The sequence below is a fragment of the Temnothorax americanus genome, unplaced genomic scaffold (genome assembly GCF_048541705.1).
Source record: "Temnothorax americanus isolate GAGA-0224 unplaced genomic scaffold, ASM4854170v1 Scaffold27, whole genome shotgun sequence".
NCBI lineage: Eukaryota > Metazoa > Arthropoda > Insecta > Hymenoptera > Formicidae > Temnothorax > Temnothorax americanus.
Window position 1 is genome coordinate 478,278 of NW_027509411.1, and position 10,522 is coordinate 488,799.

Below are 10,522 nucleotides of genomic sequence, written 5' to 3' on the forward strand. Positions count from 1 at the left end.
TCCAAATTTTTCTTATTTTTCAGCTACAATCTTTGTTGAATTAATAATTTATAACAAATATAAATTAATCAAATATTTTTAGTCATCGGGCAGAATCTTATACCTAATAGTGATTTTTTGTGAATTTTATAGTTTACATTTTGTCTCGTTTTTAACTGTTAATTACTGTTCAAAAATATTGAGGGTAATTGTTTAGATGGGGGGGACCACCTTGGATGACCTTGATATTTTAGTATGTTGTCAAGGTCACCCTCCTGAGCGACCTTCAGAAGGTTTCAGCCCGCGCTCGTTATTCGTTAAAAAGTTATTAACAAAAAAAATTTGGAAAATATAGCAGCTATTTTGAGTATTGGAAGGCATAAATAACTAATATATACGTGTGTGTGCCCTGCTTTAAAGAAAATCACAACTTCAAGCATGTATATACAATATATATATGTATATATATATATATATATATATATATATATATGTGTGTGTGTGTGTGTGTGTGTGTGTGTGTGTGTGTGTGTAAACCAGCTTGTAAAGCGCGCCACGAACCCATATGGCACCTCGTTTCGCGTGGAAAGTGTATGCGTGAACTATTTCGATGTATATATTAGTCATTTATGCCTTCCAATACTCAAAATAGCTGCTATATTTTCGAAACATTTTTTGTTAATAACTTTTTAACGAATAACGAGCGCGGGCTAAAACCTTCTGAAGGTCACTCAGGAGGGTGACTTTGACAACATACTAAAATATCAAGGTTATCCAAGGTGGTCCCCCCCATCTAAACAATTATACCATATCGAGAAATGTATATAAAAATTTACAAAAAAGTTATTATTAGGCATAAGATCTCGACCGAAAATGTTAACATATTTATTTAAGTTTATATTATACACATATCTTTTGATATTTGCTCATTAACATTTGTTGTAACTTTCGCAAAAATTCTAATATTTTTATCTTCTAAAAAATGTTCATATACATCGATCTTCGTGCTATCACTCATCTAAGGATATTCTTTACGCAGGAAATTACACAGGAAATTCGCAAAGTGTTTCATTCAGCATTATGCCGTTCCGAAGTTGATAAATTTTCATTAAGTACTGATCACGCTTCCCGTTCTGAGATTCCTCGTCAATTTAACCTTCTTTTTCAGTAGAAGCAGAAGGCTTTCGTTCAATCATGCAGCGAACAAAGACTCACCGCGTCATGTTCTCGTACCTCGCGTATGCGAGATCGCGCATATTTTCAGCGCTCGCGGTGAAAGAAACACTAGAGAACGGAGCCACATAAATCTAGTTAAATCTAGGAAAAGCGTAGCCGAAGCAATGAAGAAACATGCGCGCAAGCGTTACAACGACTTTTCGTGGTTTATGGATACGTGGGTAACAAAACTACGCCAAGTCCATTCAAAATCCCTCTCTTTATGCCTTCGCACATCATTTGCCCGGGTTTTCATAATCCTCGAGCCCCTCCGGGGGGGGGGACGCTTTTACTCGCCGACATGGTTACCTCGGCCTTCCATCAAAAGGCGAAATCGGAACATTTGAACTCAGCAGTCAGCACGGCGAATTGCTTGCATCTGCCGCAATATTGGTGACTTAGAAAATGTCAGTAACTCAGTCAGATACGATTATTGAAAAATTTTAGAGACTGTGAAGTAAGATAAAACAGAACCTCAACTTTTATCCAAGTTATATTCTGATAATAGCTTTCTTAGCAAGAATTTAATTTAAAGTTTAATTATCGAGCTATTTAATATTATGCATTAAAGGCTGAGAAGTAGGGGGAGATGGGAAGATTATACCGTTAATTCTTGGCACAAAGAATCTATAAAAATATACAAATTAAAATATACCATTCTTCAGGCTGTAAACAAGAGAAAATTTAAATTGATTTGTTGTAAATCAGCATGAAATATGTGACAAAAAGATCATCGCGACACGCACAGATGATACCAGTCACTCGGGAATCGAGAAAAGGCAACGGCGCGCGGCGCGAAATCCCGACGTGAAATCCGATCAAAGTACATCCTTTATTCGAAAACACGATAGGAGTACTCGTCTCGAGATGAAAGCGTAAATTCCGTTCACATGACTGACATCACAACCACGCTAGTGCAATTTGTATCCATAATTTTAATCTCGCGAAAAACGCGCATATCCTTTAGCGCGAGAGCTCGCGCCGCGGTCGGTTTCCCCTGTCGAATGGAAGAAAAAGAGAATCGCATTCACTGTGCCGGACTCTTCACCGCGCGTATTAGCACCGCGCCGCGCGCCACGCCTGCGAAATGATAACGAATCGCTTTTACGAAATTACAGCGCGCGCGTATAGTACGCTAGGGTTTTGGGTGGTGATTTCTACGATGAGATCCCCCCCCCCCCAAAGCCCCAAAGCTAATCCCTCCTTTGGAAGCAGCAACCATATTATACAAGACGCACACTCCGGAAGCTCTAACATTCAAATACTCCATTTCTGGGTGTGTGAAAATTTTATTAATAGTCATATAAAAAAATGTAACGTTGCTTTCTATTCCTACAGTTTCTTTATATTAAATTATCGGTATTATTTAAGAATCATAGAAACTTCAAAATTAGTTTGCGCGAGACTACAAGTAAAGATAAGGTATACTTGCTGTCTAAAAAGCGTAAATACGAGTTTTTCTTCTATATGTAACATATATCTAATATCACAGTATCAGAAAATAATTTTGAGCAAGATTATTCCGCAATGGTCTTTGACAACGTCCCAAAGCCTACAATTCATTAGTTTTCGCGTAAATGCGTCCCTGTAGTGCGGATACGAACGATTCGAGCGACGCAGGATGCGACGAAAGAAAGAGTGAGAAGAAAAAGCTTTTCCCGCTGGCGGTGAATCGAGCACGCGTAAATTATCATTCATCTGGCGAACGTGACGCGCAAAAGAGGAACGCGCGCGCGGTGGCACGAAAAAGAACAAAAGGGATTGCGAACGGCGGATGGGGAAGGAGGGTGGAACGAACGGGGGAGGGAGGGTGGCATCCGGCCGATCTCGTTAATGGCGAGCCAGAGGCATCGAAGCTAACCCCGATTCGACACACATGCGAAAAAGCTTTCCGGCTTGTCGTCCGCACGGATTTGTGTTAACTGCGACGCGAAGCGGCAGCCACGAACTTTACGAGAGTGCCGTCGGAGGAGACGAAGGCATGGCGGCGGTGATGGGGGTGGAAGGGCGAGGAGAGGGATGCGCCTGTCGATATTCACAAGCTCGCTAAATTACGAGAACTTTGTTTCTGCTCAAAATCTCTCCTTGAAGGTGCGAGCGCTTCCGCTTCTAGGACAGCGATGATCCTCGGGAAATACCGCGGAATATTTCTGCTCCGTGACTGTCAACGCGGATACGACGTTTGCTTTATATAAGAAAGACAATTCGCGAGAGGTTGCGGAAAGTTGTGATTAATTTGGAATTCATATATGTATAATATAAAGATTTTGATAATAAAAGATAGGATCACCGAATAATTGAGTCGACGATAACAAAATAATCTTCAAATGATATAATTCTAATCTCTTCAATATAATATACATAATAATTATCATTATATAATATTATGTAATAGATGTGTAACATTACATACAGTAGTATTTAAGTTGTATGTTTGAATTGATAAAATTTGAAATTTTAAGGTTGTTTTGTTTTAATTTATTTTGTATTTGGAGATTGAAATTTTACTCATAGATCGAATATAATATAATGTAAATCTCGATGTAAAGTAAAACTTTTAAGTTTAGAATTTCGAATTCTTGGATTGCGTGCTTTGCATTTAAATGTTTAAATGTCAAATATTAAAGCTAAATTATAAATTTTGTGTTTATGGTTAAATTCTGATTTTGAGTCCAAACCTTGAATCTCTCAATTTAAGCTTTGAGATTATATATTAAGATGATATGTAAGAGATAAATATATAAAATGAATAAGGTAAAATATGGTGTTGAGTTGTATTGTATTGTACGGAAGTCGGAAGTCCATCTAAAGTCGCATGGGCACGGATTAATAAATATATCATTACATACAATATTATATTTTATATATGTTAATATTGTATTATATTATATTATACAGGGTATTCTAAAAAAAGGAGGCCAAAATTTAGGGAGATATTTCTCACACCTAAAGGATGAAAAAATTTTATATGAACATGGGTGCGGAAACGCTTTATTCAGGAGTTGTGTTGAAAATACTGTTGACTGTATTACTTACATAAGAAACAATTTAAGAATAATCATTGTGGGCGACAATCGTTTAATCAGTAGGTTTATTTACATTTGTTTTTAAAGTGACCTTGAGTTGCCTGGAAAATAAGGTCACTACCTCATTTATAGCCGTAACGTCGCATACTCAGAAAAGAAGCCAGGCAGAAATAAAAAAAAGCGTTTCCGCGCCCATGTTCATATAACATTTTTTCATTCTTTAGGTGTGAGGAATATCTTCCTAAATTTTGGCCCCCCTTTTTTAGAACACCCGGTATGTATGTGTGTGCATTATATTGTATTATACAACATGTAAAATATAATAAGTTTATTTACTGCCAAATTACAAATATGAGTACTTGTCTAGTAGTCACTAGAAAAATATTAAGAAGCAAATACTTGCGATTAGAAAACTATCATTTGTATCATTTATTTGAAATCATCGATACAAAAACACATCTATATTTTAAGTTATATATTTTTATCTAGGCAGTATATACGCGCAATGAAATTACATAAAATAATTGCCAGAGGTGTCATATCTCTGAGCAACAATACGGTGCAGTGTTATTTAGATTTCTCGCGCTGCTTATTCCAGCACAGCGCCGTTAGATGCTTTAATACGACTTCCATCACGTTTACGATACCGTTTTTAGGCCCACCGGCGCGTTTCATGCCCCTGATTCATCCCTGCAGTGTCGGAAACGCGATTATCGCGGTGCAATGCCGTAGGAGGTGCGCCGCCATTAAATCACAAGTACATTATGCGAGATTAGAGCGTCGAGAATGAATATCCAAAGCGCGACTGGCGCGGGTTTCGTAGTTTCGTGCCTGCTGATACACCCTCGCTATCTCGCTTAAACACCCACGAAGAACGCCGAGAAACCCCGTCACACCGTCGCGTCGCCGCGTCGCTTCGACAGTGCTTATCGGTTATCGTTGTTGCATTCAAGCTAATAGCGAGTAAACGTGAGTTCGCACACGACGCGACGTGTATGTACGTGACCTCGTGCGGCACACGTGAACGCTTACGTATAACGCGAAGGGCACGAGAGATCGGAAGTGGAATCGGGAAATATTACTTAGGAGCTGCAACTCAACGCCCGCTGCGTTCGGCGATCGTGCGATTCGTGCGCGATTCAGCGACAATCATGAAACACAAAAATGCGTATCCTTATAGTTAATACCTTAAGGTGGTCCTTTCGCGGACCCAGCTAGTCAAGTAACAGTCCGTCATGAGGTAATTGAAAACAAACATATTGACAAACATTACACAACATCCCAATAATTATAATAATATAACATGATTTTACACACACACACACGATTTAATCGTATTTAATTATTTACTAATTAAAAAAATATCACAATAATAGTGCGGTTGGACTCGATTTAGGTTAGGTCAGGCATGACAGTACGAATAAAGCAATATGCGCGTGGATCCACTACTTATTTAACCTCATATATCAGAGCAAAACATTCGGCAAGCCCTTATTTTCAAGGTATGTACGAAATCCGGAAACTTCAGGAAATATTTGAAGACATGAATAATGTATTCATCTGATCGCTAAGTACACACGTGTATTATTCGTTGAAAACCTCGGACGTGGCGATTTGCATCATTCTGTCTTTCTCGTTCATTCATGGCACGCTCCGCGAACGCACATTTAGAATGACTTATTTCTTGTAAAGTGTCGGTAACCTCACTTGATTTTTCGTACACATGCCCCTTATTATTGCTGTATATTTAACATATATCAAATTTAGGTATACCTAATCTAATACTTGTTCTCACGAAAGGACCACCGTCCAAGTTATTTTGTAATACTTGCCTAGTTGATACTGCGTTTCAGCCACACGTTAGCTGCCGAATAGGGCTGGATGCTGCGGTTGGAAAGAGTTTTCTTCCGCCGCGAGTTTTCTTCGCGCCGTAATTAAACGGGACGGAATTTATAAGGAAATTACCAGGAATAGAAAAGTCCGGGGGGATGAAAGACGCGTATACGAAAGTAGCGAGACACGGCTGGCAATCGCGAGGAAGAAAAAGTTAATTTCCCGCTTTCCTTTCTCACGGCATTATCTTCCTATTTATCTGTCTCTTTCCGCGGCTTCCTGTCCGAGCAGGCGCGCGGCCGACGCGACGTGCGCCGAGGGATGAAAAACTGCGCGATTTAATAACGCGGCCTGTCCTTATCGCGAAAATAATTGCTCGCGCCGTCGTTTCCTTCTCCTGGACAATTATATATCTATCCTCTTTTTTTTTACCCGCGTCCTTTCCAATTTCGACTGGCGAACGTCCGTCGCTCGCGATACGGCATGGCACGGCACGGCACGGCCGGCTTTTATTCGCGATTTCGCGCTCGTCCGAATAACGAGACCAACGAGAACGTTTCGCGATTGGAAATGATCCATAGAAAAAAAAGAGCGGCGCGCCGTGCCGTACACTCGCTATTGGCCGCGCTTAATGCGATTCCATATTCCATGTGCACGATATACATATAATTTGCGATCCAACGTGAGCCATATGGCGACGTCCTCGCGGGCGCGCCATCGACTCAATTTAATTCCCGGGACGGTACCGCTTTACCGTTTTTCCGAACGTTTTTGCTTATGAAAATAATAGCGCGAATATTTGTCGCGTTTTGTTATGAGAAAGAGAGAGATTCCTCTTTTTTTTTTTTTTTTTTTTTTTTTTTTAAATTGACTTTCATCCGATTACTCCAAACGGTCACTGCTCAAAGCGGAAATGTTTACCTATAATACAAGCGTTTCAAAGAACGAACAGCTTTGTGAATATTTAAACGGTCACCGTGGGTTTTTATGCTATTTTATATATGTACTTTACGCTGCCGCGCTATTTTGTCGTAATTCAGTTCGTATACTGATTTATCCTAATACCGCATGTACCACAGCACCGCTCTATCTGAATACCTACGCTACGGTACGGTGTAATATAGTGAAGTAATATGTGAAATAAAAATTATGACTACTCCTCTGTCGTTTTAGCGCTCTTAATTCGACAGTGAACCGGACGCCGCCTTAATTCGAGCCTGAAGAGCAGTAACGAATCCGATTTACGGACCGAAAATAAGACCGAGAATGAAAAGCTTTTAGTAGGTACTTCCTACGTCGGCAAATATGCGACTTATCCCGCGCCCCTGAGCGCGCACAAAATTTTCCTCACATTAGGATTACCGTAATAGAATCTCGAAAATGCACAATTGTCAGCATGCAAATCGTGATGTGATTCGCAATAATTTGCAATGTCCAGAATAAATTAATAATTTAATTAAATGAAATTAAACTCACGACAATCTATAAAAATTAATATTCTAAAATTCTCTTTGTATTATTGCGATAACACTGCCGAAATGCGTATATGTAATGTTAAATTTTTTTTGCAATGTACAAACGGAATTTGTGCTTGTTTGAATTTAAAAAAAATTATATATTATATATAGTAAAAAACTATTTCCATATAACACAGATCTCCTAATTGAAAGACATTATATTAACACGTCTAATTATAAAGCATTGACATAGTATTAATTAAACCATCGGTATTCGATATTCTTTTTTATTCCATATAAATAATAGCTAGTTTTATTAAAATTTTAAAGTATCGAATGTTACAGATATAGTAATATCCTTCTAAGAGATTCGCAAATAATTAAAAAATCATGGAACATTGGAATTTCATGAATATCGGGGTTTGCGAGTGCCTTATCGCTTCTATAATTGGGTCAAGATAAATCGTATTGATTCTTTTTTTATGGCGTCTGATAAATTAATGCCCTCCATGGAACGAAGGTATTATATCCCGAGATTATGTTGAAACCGCAAATTCCATTATCCGTTGCAGCAATTTAATCAGTAATTTAATTTACGAATACTCAAGCAAACAGATAATACCTTGGTTTTCTCCATAGAGATCTGCCTATAATATATAATATGCATAGAAATCGAATCTCGGCGATATACGATATGAAAGTAAATCAAAATTTTTATTTACTTTTCTCATCACCAATATTGAAAGTTATGCTTACAGTTCACATGTTCACATGTATACGTTGCATAGAATCTTCTTTTGGTGCGTCACATTTACCGCATCGAAAATATCAGTATTACCACTTAAGAAATGTATCTTTTTGGCTCAAAAACCAGATACGTGATCTCTTTGTCGAAAATTTTAATAAAAATAACAACATCCGTTTTTGCTTTCAAACTCTTTCTTGATCTCTTTTTTTTTCAGCGTGTTTGATAATCGCGCGTGTCTAAGAATCTACGCGCCTAGAATTTTCAAGATCCGCTCCCACCGATTTACTCTAAACGTGGTTCAATTGTCTTCCTTCGTGCCTTTCTCTAATGTCCCTTTCTATCGATGTAGATTAACTTTAATCTCGGTTTAACTTACTTTCTATCTTTTTCTAAGGTCCAGTTTCACCAACATCGATTAACTATATAACTCCTTCGGTTAAACTCACTCTTCGTCTCTTTCTAGAAGGACAGTTAGAAAGAGATAAAGAGTGAGTTTAATCGAAGGTTACAGTTGGTGAAACTGGGCCTAACTTTTAGAACCAGAAAAATATGAAAGGTATAAATTAAACCAAGATTAAAATTAACCTGCATTGATCGAAATGGACATAAAGGTTGTCCAATAAGGTTTGTGATTCCGGGCGTAGACTTGGGACGTTTACGCCTATTGCTTTCCTTTTTCTACTTCCATTCTATCTACCAAGAAAAAGGATTACAAATCTTGGGCAGCACTGCTCTAGAAAAAAAAAACAGAAAATAACGAAAAGAAGAACTACGATTAGAGCTAATTAATGTCGGAAGAACGGACTTCAAGTATCTTCATTCCCTAATATATTGTTGCTGGTACACGCTCGCGTATACATACCGAAATCTGTATAGACTGCATAGAGCTTTCAAAGAGAAAGAGAGAAAGGAGAGCGCGTCTTTTTGCTCGGCACGCAACACAGTCGCGGCTGTTTCGTACGTACGAGAGCGGTAACGGAACACGATTTACGGGTCGAAAATAGAGCCGCGAGTGAAAAGCTTTTAGTCGTTCGTACGTCGGCAAATATGTGACTAACCCAGAACTCCCGGCTATAGCTGTACGTGTACGCGCGAGTCAGAGACGCGCTTTCATCCACCTGTATAATCGCTCCCTTTTCCTACCCTTTTCCCCGTCTTATGCGCGTGGTTCATGATCCGCTTGCTTTTTCGTTTCCTCGCAACAACCCCTCCTTAACGCCGTCCTCGTCCGACCGAAATCGTTGTATTTACCATCAGTATAGACAGGAACAAAATTAAAGCGCCGCTGGTGTAAAGATTGCCAAGCGATCGTTGCAGCAAACGGCGATGCACTTAATATGAAAAAATTTTCGTAAAAGAAAACAGTTTTTGTATTTTTTGAACATTACACTGAGAAACCCATTTTGTTGAATCAACTAAAATCTTTAGTTGGATATGATTTTGGTTATGTTGACCAAAAAATTTTTTGTTATATTATTATAACTAAAGAATTTGTTTGCTCATATGAAAAATCATATCCAACTAAAGATTTTAGTTGATTCAACAAAAATGGGTTGCACCTAAATAAAAAATAGACTTTTTAAGAAAAGAAAATTGAGAAACATATATATATATAATATATTATATTGTATATATATATATATATATATATATATATATATATAACAAAATTTATATATTTAAAAAATTTTTTAATTAGTGATTTTTTTCCATATCGCGTAATTGTCCGAACAACAGACAGTTTCAGAATTTAATTCGAACAACGCGCCAAAAATACCACGCGCGGAAATATCTTTTTTTATTGCTACATTATAGAGAATTGGAGATTTATACGAAGAAGAGGACCATATACTATTCTAAGCAACACTCTAGACGAACGCATTTGATTTGCATGTCGTCTTGCATTCACTCTGCAAACGGCAAACGGCGGCGCGCTATGGTAATATTCAAACAGATATTTTCAACTACCACGGGCTGCTGTTTTATCCGCGTGCAAAGAGCCCAGCGGAGAGATAGGTGTATCTCTTGTATGTGCAAGCCGGTCTGATGTACCGCCACTGTTTTCTCTTCTGCGATTCTCTTTGATCGTGCGCGCGATGACATTGTCTAGAAATAATAAAATTTTCCGCCCTTTATTCATTCTTCTGCGCGTGTAATTTCTACCGCTCTCGCGCTCTCTAACAGAACGAATCTGCAAAACGACCAGCGAGCAGAAAGTATATATTCTTTTATTTTTTCAGGATAAATATATAACAAGATATCGG